We start from the raw sequence: 22,617 nt of genomic DNA, 5'->3' as shown, positions 1-22,617 counted from the left end.
TTCCTGCCTACCCCCAATAACCTTTCACCCCCTTGTTAATCAAGAATCTATCAAGCTCTGCCTTAAAAATATTCAAAGACTACACCTCCACTGCCTTTTGAGGAAGACAGTTCCAAAGACTCACTACCTTCTGAGAGAAAATGTTTCTCCTCATCTCTGTCCTAAATTTTTAATTTTTATTTTAATTTTTAAAATTTTATATAAAATTTAATTTTTATTTTTAATTTATTTTTAAACAGTGATCCTTAGTTTTAGATTCTCACACAAGAAGAAACATCCTCTCCACATCCACCCTGTCAAGACCCCTCAGGATCTTAAAGCTTTCAATTAAATTGCCTCTTACTCTTCTAAATTCCAGTAGACACAAGCCTAACCTGTTCAGCCTTTCGTCATAAGACAACCCATCCATTCCTGGTATCAGTCTAATAACCTTCTCTGAACTGCTTCTAACGCATTTACATCTTTCCTTAAGTAAGGAGACGAGTACTGTACACAATACTCCTGATGTGCTCTCACCAACGCCCTGTACAACTGAAGCATAACCTCCCTACTTTTGTAATCAATTCCCCTCACAATAAATGATAACAGTCTATTAGCTTTTCTAATTATTTGCTGTACTCCATTTGCCAGATCTTTGCCCACTCATTTAACCTATCTATGTCATTTTGTAGTCTCCTTACAATGGTGTAGGAGGGAGCCATTGAGACCGATTCTGTGGAAGATGGGACCTGTACAAGCTGGATGGGTTGCACCCCAGCAGGACCGTGACCAATATCCTCACAGGGGTTTTTGCTAGTACTGTGGGGGAGATTTTAAACTAGAGTGGTGGTGGGATGGGAACCTGAGTGGGGAGACACAGGAGGGGAAAACAAAGATATAAATGGAAGACAGAAAAGTAGAAAGCGAAAGTGGAAAGCAGAGGAAATAAGGACTAGCATAGGGCGATAGTACAAAAAAAATTCTGTAAAAATGTTTATAAGACAAGTCTAAAAGCACTGTATCTGAATGCATGGAGCATTCACAATAAGGCAGACAAATTAATAGCGCAAATAGATGTAAGTGGGTATGACATGATTGCGATTACGGAGATATGGCTGCAGGGTGAGCAAGGCTGGGAACTGAATATCCAAGAGTACTCGATATTTAGGACGGACAGGCAAAAAGGAAAAGGAGGTGGCATGGCGTTGTTAGTTAAGGATGAAATCAGTGCGATAGTGAAAGGGGATGTAGGATTGGAAAATCTAGATGTAGAATCAGTCTGGGTGGTACTAAGAAACCACAAAGGGCAGAAAACATTGGTGAGAGATGTCTATAGGTCTCCAAACAGTAGTGATAAGGTAGGGGATGGCATTAAACAGGAAATTAGAGATGCATGTAACAAGGGTGCTACAGTAATCATGGGTGACTTTAATCTACATATAAACTGGGCAAATCAAATTAGCAATAATACTGTGGTGGATGAATTCCTGGAGAGTGTGCAAGATGGTTTTTTAGACCAGTATGTCGAGGAACTGACTAGGGAACAGGCTATTCTAGATTTGGTATTGTGCAATGAGAAGGGTTTAATTAATAATCTTGTTGTGCGCGGTCCTTTAGGGAACAGTGACCAGAATTCTTCATTAGAATAGAAAGTGAAATAGTTCGGTCTGAAACTAGGGTCCTAAGTCTAAACAAAGGAAACTACGTAGGTATGAAGCGTGAGTTGACTAAGATAGATTGGGGAACTTCATTAAAAGGCATGATGGTGGATATACAATGGCTAACTTTTAAGGAACATATGTATGCTTTGCAACAGCCATACATTCCTTTCTGGCACAAAAATACAACAGGAAAAGCGGCCCAACCATGTCTAACAAAAGAAATTAAGGATAGTATTAGATCCAAAAAGGAATCATTAAAGTTGCTAAGAAAAGTAGCAAGCCTGAGGATTGGGAGCAGTTTAGAATTCAGCAAAGGAGGACCAAGAGATTGATTAAGAGGAGAAAAATAGAGCATGAGAGTAAACTTGCAAGGAACATAAAAGCAGACTGTGAAAGCTTCTATTAGTATGTGAAAAGAAAAAAATTAGGGAAGACAAATGTAGGTCCCTTACAGTTTGAGACGGGAGAATTTATAATAGAGAACAAGGAAATGGCAGAGCAATTAAACAACTACTTCAGTTCTGTCTTCATGGAGGAAGACACAAATAACTTCCCAGAAATACTAGGGAACCAAGGGTCTCGTGAGAAGGAGGAATTGAAGAAAATTAGTATTACTAAAACAATAGCACTAAAGAAATTAATGGGACTGAAAACTGAAAAATCCCCAAGGCCTGATAATCTACATCCCAGGGTTCTAAAGGAGGTGGTCATGGAAATAGTGGTGAGTTGGTTGTCACCTTCCAAAATTCTGTAGATTCTGGAATAGACCTGGCAGAGTGGAGAGTGGCAAAGGTAACCCCATTATTTAAAAAAGGAAGGAGGGAAAAAGCAATGAATTACAGACCGGTTGGTCTGACCTCAGTATAGTAGGGATAATGCTAGAGTCTATTATAAAGGATGTGATAACAGGACACTTAGAGAATATCAACAGGATTAGACAAAGTCAACATGGATTTATGAAAGAGAAATCATGTTTGACAAACCTACTGGAGTTTTTTGAGGACGTAACTAGCAGAATAGATAAGGGAGAACCAGTGGATGTGGTGTATTTGGATTTTCGGAAAGCTTTTGATAAAGTCCCACGTAATAGATTACTGTGTAACACATGGGATTGGGGGTAATATATTGGCATGGATTGACAATTGGTTAGCAGATAAGAAACAGAGTAAGAATAAATGGGTCTTTTTCAGAGTGGCAGGCAGTGACTAGTGGGGTACCACAGGGATCAGTGTTTGGGCCCCAGTTATTCACAATATATATCAATGATTTGGATGAGGGAACCATATGTAATATTTCCAAGTTTGCTGATGACATGAAACTTGGTGGGAATTTGAGTGGTGAAGAGGGTGTTAAGAGGCTTCAAGGTAATTTAGATAGGCAAATAAATGCAGTATAATGTGGATATGTGTGAAGTTATCCACTTTGATATTAAAAATAGTATGGCAGAGTATTAGTTAAATGGTGATAGATTGGGAAATGTTGATGTACAAAGGGACCTGGGTGTCTTTGTACATCAGTCACTGAAAGCAAGCATGCAGGTGCAGCAAGGAGTTAAGAAGGCAAATGGTATGTTGGCCTTCATTGCAAGAGGACTTGAGTACAGGAGCAAGGATGTCATACTGCAGATTTCAGGGCCTTGGTGGGACCACACCTGGAGCATTGTATGCAGTTTTGGTCTCCTTACCTAAGGAAGGATATACTTGCCATAGAGGAAGGTTGACCAGGCTGATTCCTGGGATGGCAGGATTGTCGTATGATTGGGCCAACTAGGCCTGTATTCACTGGTGTTTAGAAGAATGAGAAGAGAAACATATTGAAACATAAAAAGTTCTGACAGGGATGGACAGACTGGATGCAGGGATGTTATTTCCTCTGGCTGGGGGGGGTCTAGAACAAGGGGGTCACAGTCTCAGGATACGGGGTAGACCATTTAGGGCTGAGATGAGGAGAAACTTCTCCAGTCAGAGGGTGGTGAACCTGTGGAATTCTCTATCACAGAGGCTGTGGAGGCCAAGCCACTGAATATATTTAAGAAGGAAATAGATAGATTTCTGGACTCTCAGGGTGTCAAGGAGCATGGGGAGAGAGTGGGAGTATGGTGTTGAGATAGAGGATCAGCCATGATCGTATTGAATGGTGGAGCAGGCTCAAAGGGCGGAATGACCTACTCCTGCCCCTATTTTCTATGTTTCTATGATATCAAACCTGGACATTGCACAAAGGAAAAATGACAAACTTAGATTATCCATCGGCCTTATGGTGGTCAATAAACTGTCATTCTGGACAAGGATCCACTTCCTACAATCCAAGAACTGTCAGCATCATTTTGTGACTCCACAGTCTTCTCAAAGCTCGATATGTGACAGAGCTGACTTCAGATACCTCTAGAAGAGCAAAGCCGATATCTTACAGTTTTTGTTCCTCACTCGGTACTGCAGAATGACCTATGGACCAAGTTTAGCACCTAGCACATTCCAGAAGATCCTCTCTTCAGTCTTGTCAAGCACTGAGGGGTCACTCAACCGACTTGAAGGATGTTGTCCATGGAAGCGACAAAGCAGAACATGATCAACGATTGTCAGCAGTACTCACTCGACTCAAACAATACAATTTCACACTCAACAGGGACAAATGTACGTTCGCTGCACCTGAGCTTGACTTTCTAAGGTGCAGAGTGTCAGCCTACACATGACAATGTCAAAGCCGTTCATGAGCTTCAGACACTGCCTATCGTGAAAGAGTTGGCATCGTTGGTATTACCAACTTTTATCAAAAATTTGTGGGTATGTCTGTAGAGATCCAGGAGCCTCTTCAGAAGCTACTGCACAAAGATGCACAAAGGTCAATCACAGAGCAAACATTAAAGGTGAAGATAGGATCTTCTCCAGTCACCCTCCAACCATTTCAACCCACGTGCAGAAACAGGTTGTTGGGAACAGTAATTGCAACTGTACTCTCACAGTCCACTGAAGGAAACAAATGGTCAAGCAGGTATGTGTCAGGTCCATTGTCAGAAACTGAACACAAATACTCTACTGGAGAGCAGGAAACACGAGGCTGCATCTGCACTTGTGAACATTGGCACATGTATCTCTACAGTAGAGAGTTCACTCTGCACACTGATCACCAAGCGCCTACTACACTGTTTGCTACATCAGGATCAAGCTATCGACCTCTACGAACCTACAGATGGCCAGATTGTGTGCATGCAGATGAGTGGCTAGTCTGTTTAGCCGCACTACTCTCACAGACAGTGTCAGTAATAGTGAAGCAACTTGCAACATTGTTGAATACATGATCATGGTGATTTCATGCACGACCGCAAATGTTGTTGTGTGAGAGGAGGTGAAGGCAGAATCAATGAGACAGCGTACTGCAGAAAGTGAGCTAGTACCTAAAAATTGAGTGGACTCATGAAATAGAGAAAGACCTGATCCCGTATTACAGGGTACTAAATGACTTCACATTGTTTGGTGTAATGTGCGTGAAACTTGAGAAGTCACCCCAAAAGCGATATAGTAATGTGTATTACATCTTGTCCATGAAGAACATCTCAGTGTTGTTAAGATGAACCAACAATCCCATGAAGCAGTCTGGTTGTCAGCAATAGATTGTCATTTCGAAGAGTTCATTTGAAACTGCATAGCTTGTACACTCAGTGAGAAATGTGTAAAACAATCTCCTGCACCTCTACAACCGACCCCATGGCCAATAAAGCCATGGCAACAACCCCAGGTAGATATTTTTGGAGAATTGCATGCAGCCTCTAGGAAGCCTGCTTGTTGTCCATGATGACATAGCAAATGGCTGGAAATCACTAGAACAAGTTCTATAACCACCAATTCAGTTATTGACATTCTAGACAAGTTGTTTATAAAATGGGGTTTGCTGGAGATTATCACTACAGACAATGGACTGCAGTTTGTCTCCAGTCAGTTCACAGAGATCCTAACAGGCTGCGGAATTCACCACCGTCTGACATCGTGATACAATCCGTTTAAAATGGTGGAGTTGAACGATTCAACAGGATCAAAAAGGACAGCCTGAGAGCCAGTGTGTCAGAGGGGAAAACGTTTGCACAATCCATTCATATCCTACTTCATACATCTCGATCTAGCCCAGACTCTGACCAGAAAGACACCAAAGGAACTTATGACAGGTTGTAACTTTCGCATGCCACTGACCATTCTTAAATTCATCACCACCAGTTAACAAGAATGTCAGAGTGAAAGCAGGTTAAATCACAAAGCAACAAAGTAAATGACAAACAAACAGGTATAAGGGAACCATGATTTGTGGCTGGAGATTGGGTTGAAATCAAATGGCCAAATCACAACCACAAAACCGTATCATCTCCATCGGGTCCAAAGCAGATCGAGCGGGTGCTCGGTACCAATGTTTATCTGTTAGATGACATTACAAAGTGGAACAGGATATACTTGATAGTGAACAGACCAGGATTTTTCAAGGGCAGTGATTATGAGGATACATGTCCTTTTTCTATGAGTGAAGTTGATCATCTGTCTGATCAAGTTGATCACATAGAATCACAAGAACAAATTCGTAGATCGAGGAGACCTTTGCATCTCAAAGACTATTACTCTATTGAGAGAAAACAGATAAGTTGAACTCAAAGAAATGATTTTACATCAAGTTGTTTCAAATGATTCGATTCAAAACAAGGTCTTTAGGTAAGAGGGGGAAAACCATAAGACCATAAGATGTAAGGCCAGAAGTAGGCCATTTGGCCCATCAAGTCTGCTCTGCCATTCAATGAGATCATGGCTGATCTGATAATCGTCAACTCCACTTTCCTGCCTTTTCCCCATACCCCTTGATTCCCTTACTGATTAAAAATCTGCTTATCTCAGCTTTGAATATACTTAACGACCCAGCCTCTACAGTCCTCTGCTTAAAGGTTTCCACAGATTGACTACTAACTGAGAGAAAAAACACCTCCTCATCTCTGTCTTAAATGGGTGACCCCTTACTCTGAGATTATGCCCTCTGGTCCTAGACTCTCCCACAAGGGAAAACAACCTCTCAGCATCTACCCTGTCAAGCCCCCCTAAGAATCTTATATGTTTCAATAAGATCACCTCTCATTCTTCTAAACTCCAATGAGTACAGGCCCAACCTACTCAACCTCTCTTCATAAGGAAATCCGTCCATACCCAAGATCAACCTCGTGAACGTTCTCTAGACTGCCTCCATAGAAACATAGAAACTAGGAGCAGGAGTAGGCCATTTGGCCCTTCGAGCCTGCTCCGCCATTCATTCTGATCATGGCTGATCATCCAACTCAATAGCCTGCTCCCGCTTTCTCCCCATATCCTTTGATCCCTTTCACCCCAAGAGCTATATCTTCTTCTTGAAAACATACAATGTTTTGGTCTCAACTACTTTCTTTGGTAACGAATTCCACAGGCTCACCACTCTCTGGGTGAAGAAATTTCTCTTCATCTCAGTCCTAAGTGGTCTACCCCATATCCTCAGACTGTGACCCCTGGTTCTGCACTCCCCCACAATCAGGAACATCTTTCCCGCATCTAGCCTGTCCAGTCCTGTTAGAATTTTATAGGTTTCTATGAGATCCCCCCTCATTCTTCTGAACTCCAGCGAATATAATCCTAATCAACTTAATCTCTCCTCATATGTCAGTCCCACCATCCCAGGAATCAGTCAGGTAAGCCTTTGCTCTACTCCCTCTAGAGCAAGAACATCCTTCCTCAGATAAGGATAAAACTGCGCACAATATTCTAGGTTTGGTCTCACCAAGGCCCTGTATAATTGCAGCAAGACATCCCTCTACCTATACTCAAATCCTCTGGCTATGAAGGTCTTTTTCCAATTTGCCTTCTTTACCACCTGCATGCTTACCTTCAACGACTGGTGTACAAGGACACCCAGGTTTCGTTGCACATTCCCCTCTCTCAATTTATAGCCATTCAGATAATAATCTGCCTTCCTGTTTTTGCTACCAAAATGGATAACCTCACTTTATCCACATTATACTGCATCTGCCATGCATTTGCCCACTCACTCAGCATGTCCAAATCACATTGAAGCATCTCTGCATCCTCCTCACAGCTCACCCTCCCACCCAGCTTTGTGTCATCTGCAAATTTGGAGTTATTACATTTAATTCCCTCATCTAAATTTAACCAATGCAAGTATTTGGCAGCAGGATGTCATTGCTATAACGGAGACCTGGCTAAAGGAGGGACAAAACTGGCAGCTAAATATCCCTGGTTATAGAGTCTTCAGACACGATAGAGTAGGAGATAAAAAAGGAGGGGAGGTAGCACTAATGGTTAAAGAATCAATTCCAGTTGTGAGAAAGGATGATATACTAAATGGATCAACAAACGGGGCTTTATGGATTGAGCTTAGAAATAAAAAAGGGGCAGTCACACTACTGGGAGTATACTACAGACCCTCAAATAGTGAAAGGGAGATAGAAGAACAAATATGTAGGCAAATTTCTGCTTGTAAGAACAAGAGGGCAATAATAGTAGGAGACTTCAACTATCCTAATATCAACTGGGATTCAAACAATATAAGGGGCACTGAGGGAGAAAAATTCATGCAGTGTGTCCAGGAAAATTTTTTCAACCAATTAGTGACAAACCCAATGAGAGGAGATGCAATTCTAGACCTAGTCTTGGGGAACGAAGATGGGCAAGTGGGTGAAGTGACAGTTGGCGACCATATCGGGTACAGTGATCACAGTTCAGTTAGATTTAGCATTACCATGGAAAAGGACAGAGATAAGGCAGGAGTAAAAGTCTTTAACTGGGGGAAGGCAAATTTTGCAGAAATGAGAAGGGACTTGGCTGAGGTGGACTGGACAGCACTGCTGGAGGATAAAACAGTGGAAAACCAATGGGAAGCACGAAAAAGCGAGATCCTAATTGTATAAAGTAGACATGTCCCCTACAAAAATAAGAGTGGTACTACTAAAAATCTGGACCCCCCTGGTTGTCTAGAGGAATACAGGGGAAGATCAAACAGAAAAAGAAAGCGTACAATAGGCACAAAGAACTAAGCACTGCAGATAGCCTAGGCGAATATAGGAAGTGCAGGGACGAAGTAAAAATGGAAATAAGGAAATCAAAGAGAGGGCACGAAAAAGATTAGTTAAAAGAAAAGTTAAAGATAACCCAAAGATGTTTTACCAATACATTAATGCTAAAAGGTTAGTTAAGGAAAAAGTGGGACCTATCAGAGATGAAGATGGAAACTTGTGTGTAGATTCGGAGGCTGTGGGAAGGGTTTTGAATGAATATTTTGTCTCCGTGTTTACAAAGGAAAGGGAGGATGTAGATATAGTAGTCCAGGAGGAACACTGGAAGATATTGGACGGGATAGTCATAAAGAGAGAGGAAGTACTCGAAGGGTTGAAATCCTTGAAAGTTGATAAGTCACCAGGGCCAGATGGATTGTTTCCGAGGCTGCTGAAGGAAGTCAGGGAGGAGGTAGCAGATGCTCTGAGGATGATTTTCCAATCTTCACTAGATACAGGGGAGGTACCGGAGGACTGGAGAAATGCAAATGTAGTTCCATTGTTTAAAAAGGGATCAAAGGAAATGCCAAACAATTATAGGCCAGTTAGTCTACAATCGGTGATGAGCAAATTAGTAGAATCAATCCTGAGAGATAGGATTAACTGTCATGTGGAAAGGCATAGTCAGGGATGGTCAGCATGGATTTGTTAAAGGAAGGTCTTGCCTCACAAATTTGATTGAATTCTTTGAGGAAGTGACAAGAAGGGTTGATGAAGGTCGTGCAGTTGATGTTGTGTACGTGGACTTTAGCAACGCATTTCACAAGGTCCCACATGGCAGATTGGTCTGGAAAGTAAAAGCCCATGGGATTCAGGGTAATGTGGCAAACTGGATAAAAGGTTGGCTTTGTAACAGGAAACAAAGGGTAATGGTCGATGCATGCCCTTGCGAATGGAAAATTGTCTCAAGTGGTGTTGGGACCCTTGCTGTTTGTGTTATATATTAGCGATTTGGACCTGAACATGGGGGGCACGATTGGGAATTTTGCAGATGATACAAAGATTGGCCGAATAGTGGATAGTGTAGAGGATAGCCATAATTTCCAAAACGATATAGGTGGGTTGGTGGAGTGGGCGGTAAAGTGGCAGATGGATTTTAACATAGAGAAGTGTGAGGTCATACATTTAGGGAGGTCAAACAGTTACAGAGATTACACAATAAATGGGAATATACTAAGAGGGATAGATGAAGTGAGAGATCTTGGCGTACAAGTACACAGGTCCCTGAAGGCAGCAGTTCAAGTAGACAAGGTTGTAAAGAAGGCATATGGAATGCTCTCCTTCATTGGCAGAGGTATAGAATATAAAAGTAGGATATAATGTTGGAATTGTATAAAACACTGGTGAGCCCACAACTGGAGTATTGTGTGCAGTTCTGGTCACCACATTACAGGAATGGCGTAATAGCTCTGGAGAGAGTGCAGAGGGGGTTTACAAGAATGTTTCCAGGGTTAGAAAGTGTAGCTACGAGGATAGGTTGGGGTTATTTTCCTTAGAACAAAGAAAGCTGAGAGGTGACTTGATTGAGGTGTACAAAATAATGAGGGGAATAGATAGAGTGCACAGGATAAAATTGTTTCCCTTGGTGGATAATTCTAGAACCAGGGGACATAGATTCAAGATAAGTGGCAGAAGGTGTAGGGGGGACATGAGGAAGAACTTTTTTACACAGAAGGTAGTGGTTGTCTGGAATTCACTGCCCAAGTTGGTGGTAGAGGCAGAAACTCTAAACTCTTTTAAAAAGTACCTGGACCTGCGCGTTAAGTGCTGTAAGTTGCAGGGCCATGGGTCAGGTGCAGGAAGGTGGGATTAGAAAGGGCACCTGGGTATCCTCGGACTGGCATGGACAAGATGGGCTGAATGGCCTGCTTTTGTGCTGTAACTTTTCTATGGTTCTATATCTTAGATAAGAGAACCAAAACTGTCCACAGTATTCTAGCTCTGGTCTAACTAGTGCCTTGTATAGTTTTATCAAGACTTCCCTATTTTTATACTCCATTCGCTTTGAAATAAAGGCCAACACTCCATTTGCCTACGCCACATGCTGAACTTGTATGCTAGCTTTTTGGGATTCATGCACGAGGATTCCCAAATCCCTCTGTCCTGTAGCTTTCTGCAGTCTTTCTCCATTTAAATAATGTTCAGTTCCTCTATCCTTCCTGCCAAAGTGCATAATTTCACATTTGCCCACATTATATTTCATCTGCCAAGTCTTTGCCCACTCACTTAACCTGTCTATATGCCTCTGTATATTCTTTGTGTCATCCTAACCATTTGCCTTCACATCTATTTTAGTGTCATCTGCAAACTTGCCGATAGTATATTCACTTCCCTCATCTAAGCCATTAATATATATTGTAAATAATTGTGGGTCCAACAATGATCCCTGTGGCCCTCCACTAGTTATAGATTGCCATCCTAAAAATGGCCCCCTCACCCCAACACTGGAGAGTTTGTTTGCTCGGGGGCTTCAGGGGTGAGAGGTGGGCCCTCTGCCCCCTCCGCCTGGTACTGCTCCAGTGATGCTGAAAGGAAGGAAAAGGACATTTGATCACTTACAGTGCAGACAATATCAACTTGCATGCCACTCCCCCAGATCATTATGCGTTCATCCTTCCATAATCAAAGATAAACCCATGTTGCTAACTTCAATCACAGAGCATTCAGCAGTGCCATGGCTTCTGTGACACACATGGTGACCTGACTGCTCACCAAACATACCTCCTCGTGGCACCCCAGCCTCACTGCCACCGGTAGTTAGCCAATCCTCTACCCATGCTAATATACTGCCCCCAACCCCATGGATTCTTATCTTATTAAGTTGCCTTATGTGCAATACCTTACCTTCTGGAAATCAAAATATATGACATCTACTTGTTCCCCTTTATCTATTATGCTTGTTACCTCCTCAAATAATTCTAATAAACTTGTCAGGCATGATTTCCACTTCATGAAGCCATACTGACTCTGCTTGATTATATTATGCATTTCTAAATGCTCTGCTATTACATCCTTTATAACAGATTCTAACATTTTCCCAATTACTGATGTTAATCTAACTGACCTATAGTTACCCACTTTTTGTCTCCCTCCCTTTTTGAATAAGGGTGTTACATTGGCAGTTAAGGTATCATGTTCAGTGGTTTGTTTCATCTGTGTTTGACCATGCTAGTCTGGTAACTGATCCTTGTACACTTTCTTGATTGCTTAAGCCTGTAGGTGGAGCTACTTTAAGCAGTGACACCACACAAGGAATGTTCCAGAAAGGCCTGGGAGTCCCTCTAAAGACCATGGGGAGGATTTTCCCCTGGCCAGGTGGGCACGGCGGGTAGGCCTGGGAACAGCTGCGCAATGGTCCGCCTCTCATGATCGGACCCATACCGCAATTTCATGCTGACAGGCCAATTAATGTCTAGCCAGCATTAATTGCACGCTGAAATGCTCAGCTCTGCCTGGGTAGTGGTTGGGGGGGCTGGTGGTGAGGGTGAGCATGGAAGTCAGCGCATATGCGCGGGTGCACTCACAGAAAGTTCCCTGAAGGCACAGGGCTGCCTCAGCGAGCTGAAGATTTTTTGCATGAAAAATAAAATTTTTTGAAAAAAGGAAAACATGTCCCCTCATCTGCCACATGAGCAGGGATCGTGTTAGAAATGAGATTTTAAAAATTATATTTTATTTTTAATGAACATGGTAAAACTCATCCCACCCGTGGATGAGATTTCCTCAAAAATTCAAAGGCCGCTTGTCCATTTCGCCCGCCCACCAACTGTAAGGTTGGACAAGCAGGGAAAAATTTAGTTTAATTAATTTATTAATGGGCTTAACAGTCCTCTTCATTGTTGGTGGGCATGTTGCCAACTCCTGCGCGTGCCTGCTGATTGAAATATCACTCACTATTTCACGCTCGTGATGTTGGGCATGCGCCTGCACGCCAAGCTGAAAATCTATCCCCATGTGTACTGAATTGCTGCAAGTTATGAGAGTTGTTTTAAAGCTCTGTAACTAAACTGTTTGGATTTAGAGCTACAACCATATCTGTGTTGCCCTGAGATAAATAAGATATACAACAAACTGCTGAAAACATAACACTGCCCTCCCTGACATTGATCAACAAGCTTAATTATTATAGTACTAGCTCATTTCAAGCAGCTAACCCCAGTAATATCACCTAGGCTGCAGCACATGCATGCCTTCATCCAATGTACTTTTCAGGAGAGCTACAGATTACCTGCTTTAACATCACAGCAAGATTGAAATGAGATAAGATCATCCACTGTTACAAGTTTTCTGGCTTCCCTAAGAGCTGGTGTGCAATTGATGGTGCTCATGTTGCTTTCCTGGCACCCACAGTTAACCCCTTTCAACTGTCTTTACAGGAAGGGTTCCACTCCCTCAAACAATCCACATGACAATGGCTGAAATGCTGGAAATTGCCACTATACCTTCACCCTTCAAAGGTCAACTGTCCCTGGCATCTTCACTGAAGGAAATCAAGTTATTTGCTGACTTCTGGCTGATAAGGCCAACCCTCTGCTCCACTGGAACATGACTCCAGGAAGAGTGAGTACAAGTCATCAATAATAACCAGCAGAACAGCATTACAATAGGACACATGCCCCCACAAGATTGGTCATCAAGAGGACCCTGGGGTCCTACTGGCATCTTTTTGCTGCCAAGACAGGTTAATAGGGGCTCAGGTCGTGTGTAACAAATAAATTGCAGCCTGCTTTGCCCTTCACAATGTCACCATTTGACAAAGGCTGGAATTTGATGAGGAGAAACAGAACTGAACAGAGTATTGTGATAAACTGTGCTCAGAGGGCTGCTTAGTGACTGCTGAAAAGGGCACCACAGTTCATCTCTTCACTAAAATACCCTCTCGGTCTAACAGCCTACCATTGACATCACTGCCTTAACTCCTTCCCTCCGTTTTGAAAGAGACATTCACTCAAACCACTGCCCATTCTCGATGCTCCTCAAGTGTATCAAGTGCAACCTGAGTGACTGAATCAGCACTGGATAAATGCATCATTTCCTGTCTAATTCTAATCTCCACACTAACAAAGCGCAACATCAGAGATGTACACGGTAACTTGTGTGTTGATGCTGAAGAAGTGGGCAGTGTTCTCAATGAGTATTTTTTCTCTGTCTTTACTAAAGAGAGGGATGATACAGACATTCTAGTTAAAGAGGAGGAGTGTGAAATATTAGATACAATAAGCATAATGAGAGAGGAAGTACTCGAGGGTGAGACATCCTTGAAGGTGGATAAATCACCAGAGCTGGATGGATTGTATTCCTGGTTGTTAAAGGAAGTTGGGGAGGTAATAATGGATGCTCTGAGGATCATTTTCCAATCCTCACTAGATACAGATGAGGTACCAGAAGATTGGAGGTCTGCAAATGTTGTACCATTTTTTAAAAAGGGTGTGAGGGATAAACCAGAAAATTATAGGCCAGTCAGTCTGAATTCGGTGGTGGGCAAATTATTGGAATCAATTCTGAGAGACAGGATAAACTGTCACTTAGAAAGGCACAGATTGCTCAGGGATAGTCAGCGTGGTTTTGTGAGGGGAAGATCGTGTCTTACTAACTTAATAGAATTTTTTGATGAAGTAACAAGGAGGATTGATGAGGGTAGTGTAGTGGATGTTGTCTACATGGATTTTAGTAAGGCATTTGACAAGGTCCCACTGGGCAGATTAGTCAGAAAAGTGAGATCCCATGCGATACAGGGTAAGGTGGCGAGCTGGACCCAAAATTAGCTCAGTGACAGGACCAAAGGGTAATGGTCACTGGGTGTATTTGCGAATGGGAAGCAGCTTCCAGTGGGGTTCGATGCAGTAGACGAGGAAGATGTAGACGCAGATGCTCCAGCTGCACATGATGAGTCCAGTAGTGAGTCTGAGGATGAGCATGCACAGGAGAATGCTGAGGGGGTAGACACTGACCCAGGCATACTCCAGGCAGGCAAGAACACCCGGGAGGCTTTAATCCAAAGAGCCTTCAGTTAGCCCACCACAGATGGACCTTCAACACATGCCAGGGCTGCTGCAGGCTCCGCACTCGATATCTGACTGCAAAATCAGGCAGGATGGGAACATTAACTAAGGCCCTTGTCAATAAAGCTCAATATCCAACAACTCACTCATAACATCATGGCTTCCCGTACACTTGCAGAAGTTAGGAATCACCCTGAGGCATGGAAACGTGTCAAAATTTATTGAGTGAACAAAAGTGACTTCATAAAGCAAAACAAAAACAGTGTTGGACATTGCATCAAGTCTTCGACAAAGTAATGTGGGCCAACATAAAAGCACCAGTGAGAAACCCGTGGTGTGCCTATGGTGCCTTAAATTAATGCTTACGGGTGCTACGTCTTGGTGCTGTCCCCTCGCTGGCACTGGCATCTGAGACAGCCTGCTCATTGTGCTGTCCTGATGGCCTCGATGACCTTGGCGAACGTTCTCTGGCCCGCAGAGCATTTGATGGCCCCGCCTGGGAGGGAGCAGCCAGCTCCACAGCTGGCATCTCCTCAGTCGCCGCAACCTCATCGGATGCCACGGTCACTGGCAGAGGGTCAGAGGAGCTGCTGCCCTCATCCGGAGCACCCTGAGAGAAGCCCGCAGAGACGACAGGCAGCTGCTGCTCCAATGTGAGGTCGCTTCAGACCTCCCTGCTCACCATAGATGGATGGGAAACGAGCTGGGAAACTTGAAACAAAAACAAAAATAGCTGGAAAAACTCAGCAAGTCTGACAGTATCTGTGGAGAGGAATACAGTTAACGTTTCGAGTCCGTATGACTGAAGAGTTAGAATGAAGATTAGAACTAAGGAAAAATAGAAATGAGATGAAATATAAGCTGGTTGAGGGGAGTGGGACAGGTAGAGCTGGATAGAGGGCCAGTGATAGATGGAGGCAAAGAAAAGATTGCCAAAGATGTCATAGGCCAAAGGGCAAAGGGGTAAAAAGAAAAAACTGCGGATGCTGGAAATCCAAAACAAAAACAAAAATACCTGGAAAAGTCTTGACGGTGGTGATATTAGCTATGGAATGTGCTAATGGTGACATTAAAGGTAGAAAGCAGGACGAGAAAGTGACAGATAGCCCTAGTAGGGGTGGGGTAGGGGGAAGGGAACGAAATGGGCTAAAAGGTGGAAATAAAACATTGAATAAACACATTTAAATACATTGAAAAATAATAGAAATAGATGGGAAAAGAAAAATATATATAAAAAGAAAAAAAATATATAAAAAACATATAAATTATTGGAAAAAGGGGAATCAGAAAGGGGGTGGGGATGGAGGAGAGAGTTCATGGTCTGAAGTTGTTGAATTCAATGTTAAGTCCGGAAGGTTGCAAAGTGCCTAAATGGAAGATGAGGTGCTGTTCCTCCAGTTTGCGTTGAGCTTCACTGGAACATTGCAACAGGCCAAGGACGGACATGTGGGCATGAGAGCAGGGTGGTGTGTTGAAATGGCAAGTGACAGGAAGGTCTGGTTCATTCTTGCGGACAGACCGAAGGTGTTCTGCAAAGCGGTCACACAGTCTGCGTTTGGTCTCTCCAATGTAGAGGAGACTGCATTGGGAGCAACGAATGCAGTAGACTAAATTGAGGGAAGTGCAAGTGAAATGCTGCTTCACTTGAAAGGAGTGTTTGGGCCCTTGGACGGTGAGGAGGGGGAAAGTAAAGGGGCAGGTGTTGCACCTTCTGTGGTTGCATGGGAAGGTGCTGTGGGAGGGGGTTGAAGTGTAGGGGGTGATGAAGGAGTGGACCAGGGTGTCCTGGAGGGAACGGTCCCTACGGAATGCCGCCAGGAGGGGTGAAAGGAAGATGTGTTTGGTGGTGGCATCATGCTGGAGTTGGCGGAAATGGCGGAGGATGATCCTTTGAATGCGAGGCTGGTGGGGTGATAAGTGAGGACAAGGGGGACCCTATCATGGTTCTGGGAGGGAGAGGAAGGTGTGAGGGCAGATGCGCAGGAGATGGGCTGAACACGGTTGAGGGCCCTGTCAACCACCGTGGGTGGAAAACCTCGGTTAAGGAAGAAGGAAGACATGTCAGAGGAACTGTTTTGGAAATTGGCAACATCGGAATAGATGCGACGGAGGCGAAGGAACTGAGAGAATGGGATGGAGTCCTTACAGGAAGCAGGGTGTGAGGAGCTGTAGTCGAGGTAGCTGTGGGAGTCAGTGGGCTTGTAATGAATATTGGTGGACAGTCTATCACCAGAGATTGAGACAGAGAGGTCAAGGAAGGGAAGGGAAGTGTCACTGATGGACCATGTGAAAATGATGGAGGGGTGGAAATTGGAAGCAAAATTAATAAATTTTTCCAGCTCCAGACGAGAGCATGAAGCAGCACCGAAGCAATCACGATATACTGGAGAAAGAGTTGTGGGAGGGGACCAGAGTAGGACTGGAACAAGGAATGTTCCACATACCCCATAAAGAGACAGGCATAACTGGGCACCATGCGGATACCCATAGCCACACCTTGTTGAAGCTTGTTCCCCAGACCATCTCCCACGCTGGCACTGACCATCTGAGGTCAATGCCGCTGTGAGGGCTTGCAGGTCCGAGTGCCTCCCCAGGAAGCTCTGATTGACCTCCTGGTAGTGGCTCTCCGCGAGAGTCACCACTCTCTCCATGGAGGAAGCATGGCGATCAGCCATGAGACTCACTGCATCGGTGATGCTCCGCGTGGGCTCCTCCAGCATGGGCACCCCATGCATAGCCTCATGTATCTCCGCAATCCCGCCCACCCTGCTGCACTTCCAGCTTCTGCTGCCTCCTTGGCGACTCCGGAGGCATATCATTAGCCACCGACTGAGCAAGTACCTGGTTCCCTGCAGTCCGCCAACTGCTGGCGCCCTGGGCACTCTTTGTCTCTGCCGGCACCTCAAGTGAGTGTGAAGTGCCCTCACTGCTGTACCCTGGGACAGTAGCCGAATATCTAATTCCCACCAAGGTGCTAGTATCTGCGCTAGTGCCTGCCTGGCAGGGATGGCGTGACGCTGGAGAGTGTGTTTGCTTGGGGGCTTCAGGGGTGAGACGTGGGCCCTCTGCCCCCTCCGCCTTGCTCTGCTCCGGTATTGCTGAAAGGAAGGAAAAGGACATTTGATCACTTACAGGGCAGATAATGTCAACTTGCATGCTGCTCCCCCAGATCATTATGCGCTCATCCTTCCATAATCAAAGATAAACCCATGTTGCTAACTTCAATCATGGAGCATTCAGCAATGCCATGGCTTCTGTGACACACATGGTGAACTAACTGCTCACCAAACATACCTCCCCATGGCACCCCAGTCTCACCGCCACCAGTGGACCTGGGGGCATGGTGCCTCTCAAGGTCCATGGCCTGCTGCTCGAAAGCCGTTAGGATGGCCAACTGGGCCTGTCCTCCGCTAGTCCACATTCATTCAGATGCATTGTGCGCAGTCTTTTCCTGAACAGGAGAGAGGAGCATTGATTAGTCCGCCCTGTACCTGGATACCCATCACATCCCTGCCAACCCAGCCAGAGTTGGACATTGCAGGTCTCCAGTTCTTTGTCACACTGCAGCTGCCGCACACTCACCCAAACAAGCCAGGGCTGACCCCCCCACCCCCCCCCCCCCCCCCCCCCATCACCCCATTGCCCAAATGCTGCCTCCTTCACATTTGGCACCACAAGGTGTCACTTTGTTAAGCAAGGAGGCACAAGCACATGGAGGGCAAACACCAGCGGATGGATAGATGACCCACCAACTGGAAGCTCCCCTCCCAGCATGTTAGCACCCTGACTTTGACATGCTTCCCAGTTCCAGCTCTTTTCCTAGGTGCAGATCCTTGACTTTCACCCCCATTCTATACTCTGGGTGTCAGTGTCACACATGCTGCGGATACAGAACACATTCTAGCTCAACCCCCTCAGGGTGAACTGGGCGTGAGCAATCTCTGCTGTCACACCCAGTGAGGGATACATGCCGTGAGGGACTCAGTGACGTTACTGTACTCAGAGTTGGCACCGGGTGGGGGGTGGGCGTGGTTGGGGGGAGAGTGACGGCTGCATTAAGTGACTTGAGGCAACATGGTACTCAGCCTTCCCGAGTGCAGGAGATCATTGAACCTTTTGTGGCACTGGACCCATGTGCGCCATCATGGGAACTCACACTCTCGGCCACCTCCTCCCACACACGTTTGATCAGGTGGGGGGGGGGGCCCGCCTCCCATCCCTCGTTAGACGGACCTCCCACCGCACTGCCACCTCCTCCAGGAGGGCAGCTAGGCACTCGTCTGAAAATCGAGGGGCACACTGCCCCGATAGCCTAACCTTCGGCCTGGCCTGCCCCACTGGCCTACCCTCCAGATTTGTGTCACCTCGTTTGCCCCTCTGCAGAGCCCTTCGTCCAGCCATTGCGAGTAGCCTTTCCAAGGCTGCCAGGCTTCCCTTTACACAGGCCACTGGGTCACCATTGGACCCGGTGAGCTGGGCGTGCCCGTTGCCGCCTGGCCACTCCCGCCAAGCATGGGAGCAGTGAAGTATGCTGGGTGGGCCTTAATTGGTCTGCCCGTGTAAAATGGCGACGCGGACCCGTTCGCGGGCAGCGATCAGGACTGCGCCCGCATCCACGTCCATGCCCACTCCCGCTCGGCCCGCCCGACATGAGGAAAATTCTCCCCTTGCAGGTGACACAAAAATTGGCAATATAATTGATAATGAAGAGGATAGCTGTTGTCTCCAGAATGGTATCAACGGTTTGATTGAGCGGATGGAAAGTGGCGAATGGAATTCAATCCAGAGAAGTGTGAGAGGGCAAACAAAGCAAGAAAATAGTCAATAAATGGGAGGATATTGAGAGGTATTGAGGAAGTGAGAGACCTTGGAGTGCATGTCCACAGGTTCCTGAAGGTGGCAGGACAGCTGGATAAAGTGGCAAAGAAAGCTTATGGAATGCTTTTCTTTATTGGGAGAGGTATAGAATACAAAAGCAGGGATGTAATGCAGGAAATATATAAAATACTGGTTAAGCCACAGCTGGAATTTTATGCACAGATCTGGTCACCACATTACAGGAAGGACATAATTGTTCTGGAGAGAGTACAGAGGAGATTTACAAGAATGTTGCCAGGGCTTGAAAATTTCAACTATGAAGAAAGATTGGACAGGCTAGGGTTGCTTCCCTTAGAACAGAGGAGGCTGAGCGGTGACCTAATTGAGTTGTATAAATTATGAGGGGCCTAGATAGGGTAGAAAGGAAAAACCTATTTCCCCTAGCGGAGAGGTAAATTACCAGGGGGCACAGATTTAAGGTGATTGGTAGAAGGATTAGCGGGGACATGAGGAAAAACTTTTTCACCCAGAGGATGGTGGACGTCTGGAATTTGTTGCCTAAGTCGGTGGTTGAGGCTGAAACGCTCAACTCATTTAAAAGGTACCTGCATCTGCACCTGAAGTGTTGTAACCTGCAAGGCTACGGACCAGGTGCTGGAAGGTGGGATTAAAAATGAGCGGCTAGTTTCTTTTTTCTCTTTTTATGGCCGGTGCAGACATGATAGGCTGAATGGACTCTTTCTGCATCGTAGCTTTTCTATGGTTCTATCACCACAACAATTTGAATAATGTATTTTATTGTGATGAAGTGCAAAGTGAACAGGAGACAACTTACTATTTCTGAACAGATTTTTCCCTTTGAGATGGGAATTGCAAGTCAGGAGATTTCCTGATGTTGCAATCCTGCCTCCTGCCTGGGCCCGGGCTGGAGTCAAGGCCGCTGCTTCCTGAAGCAGTCATGGGGCAGTAACAGAGGCAAGCGAATGCCAAGTCGGGCAGCTTAGGTGGCCCGCCTCTGTTCATGGGGATATTGGCCCAGTTCTGTAAGTAATTGTTATGTACCTTAGCCTCACTCCTCACCAACCCTCACCCCACACCCATCCTGATACCCCCTCACCCCCATCCGTCCCCACCCATTCACCATCCACACCCACCCAGCTCCCAAACACATCCTTTATCTCCTCCATAGGTCCCTGCCCCATAGCCCACCATATCCCCATGCCAGCATACCTCAATGCCCCCAATATCCTCCCATTCCACTCAACCAATATCCACTGTGAAAGGAACCCATGAGCCCCACATAACATTGGTAAGTCTTTGAGATGCTCATGAATTTGTCAAATAAACAAACAGCCATTCAAAAACTGCTTCAAGGAACATAATCCTCTTCAGAGCTCATAAAACTCTCAATCAAAACAAAGTTCACAGTCCCCTTGATAGCTGTACCAACAACCCCTCCTGAGCTGAATACATTAGTGGAGTTTGGCTCTCAGCCAACCATTCATAATGAGATTCCATTGCACAGCTATGTCAACAAAACCTCTAGAATTGAATGTATTAAAATCTTTGAAGTAGCCTGAGCAGATTGTCAAGTGTTGCACTGCTTCAAAGGCTTGAACAAATGGCCAGGCAGTCAATCAATGGAATGATCAAAGCATTGGGTCTAATTAACACATCAAAATCTGAATCACAATACTGTTGAATGCAGGAAATCACTTTATCCACTGAATAAAGTACTTTAATGTGTTTAAACACTTTCATAATGCTGCAATTTAATAGTCACTTACCTTTTAAGAACAAACTCCTGTTATCAATCACTGTATTAAAAATATATACTTAACTTATTATACAGCATATAACTATCAGATATGTAGCTGGCAACATCCCTTTAATCTTACCTATCAAAAGGTTCCCGACTCCAGAACAGGCTTCCCCCATGGTTCATGACCCCCCTGGCGTGAACTACATCGCTTTTACAAGTCTTCCGAAGCCAGTCTGAGTCCTTGAGCATAGCAGGGGGATCTGAAATCACCACCCCCATAATGGAGCTGCTGACACTGGGATTTCTGAGCATGGGATCATGACATGCAACCTTATCCTGTGTTCTTGAAAATAGTAGAGGGTGAATGGAGTCAGGAAATCCTGGAATTGGGTTTCCCACACCCTCCTCCCCCCAACATTTATTGTAATGAAGTGCAAAGGGAACAGGAAACAACTTGCTATTTCCAAACACTGAGACAGGTTTTCCCCTTTGAGGTGGGAATCACAAGTCAGGAGGTTTCCCAATGTCACAATCCCACCTCCTGCCCGGAAGTGCCCACTCACGCTATTTTGTGGGTTTTCCCTTCCTGCTCATATTCTAATGCTGCTGAGAGCAATGGGCTTACAACAGGCACTAATGCTCATAAGACTGAGTTGGCCTTTCTTGCATGGTAGTATAATGGCTAGCCAAGTGTTTATATGATTGGTGGTATTGGACCTGCTCCACGGGTTACCTGAGAATTGAAGCTTCCACCTGTACTAATATAAAAGCAAAATACCACGGAAGCTGGAAATATAAAATAAAAACAGTAAGTGCTGGAAAAACTCAGCAGGTCTGGTAACATCTTTGGAGGGAGGAACAGAGTTAACGCTACGAGTCCAATGACTCTGTTTCTGAATGTCCAATAATTGAACTTATGTGCAGGGGAGTAACAACAAGAGGCACAAAGGTTCCTGAGAACTGGACTGTCATCAGGAATAGAACCAAAGAAAATAATGAACAGACTTCTTACTAGGGTTATTAAACTTATTTCTATGCAGAGTTTAGAATCCCGTGACACTGGGAGTCTATTTATAGGGCTATGATTTGGATGGGGCCTGATTTAAAAATGTATCACTTATATTGTTTGATGAAGTTCCCACATGTTTCAGGTCAATATTTCCTTTGTCTATTTCCTGACTCACTCGAAATGCATGTCATATGCACAAGAGATCAAGACATGGGTGTCTACACATTAATCATCCGCTCAGTCTTGATTATAGCGTTAGTGCCAGATAAAGCTGAGAAACTTCCTTAAGGAAGAGAAGAAAAGTCAGAGGAAGATTCAGA

The sequence above is a fragment of the Cetorhinus maximus genome, chromosome 15, assembly GCF_964194155.1.
Source record: "Cetorhinus maximus chromosome 15, sCetMax3.hap1.1, whole genome shotgun sequence".
In the NCBI taxonomy this organism is placed as follows: Eukaryota; Metazoa; Chordata; class Chondrichthyes; order Lamniformes; family Cetorhinidae; genus Cetorhinus; species Cetorhinus maximus.
Note: the sequence above shows the minus strand (reverse complement) of the source record.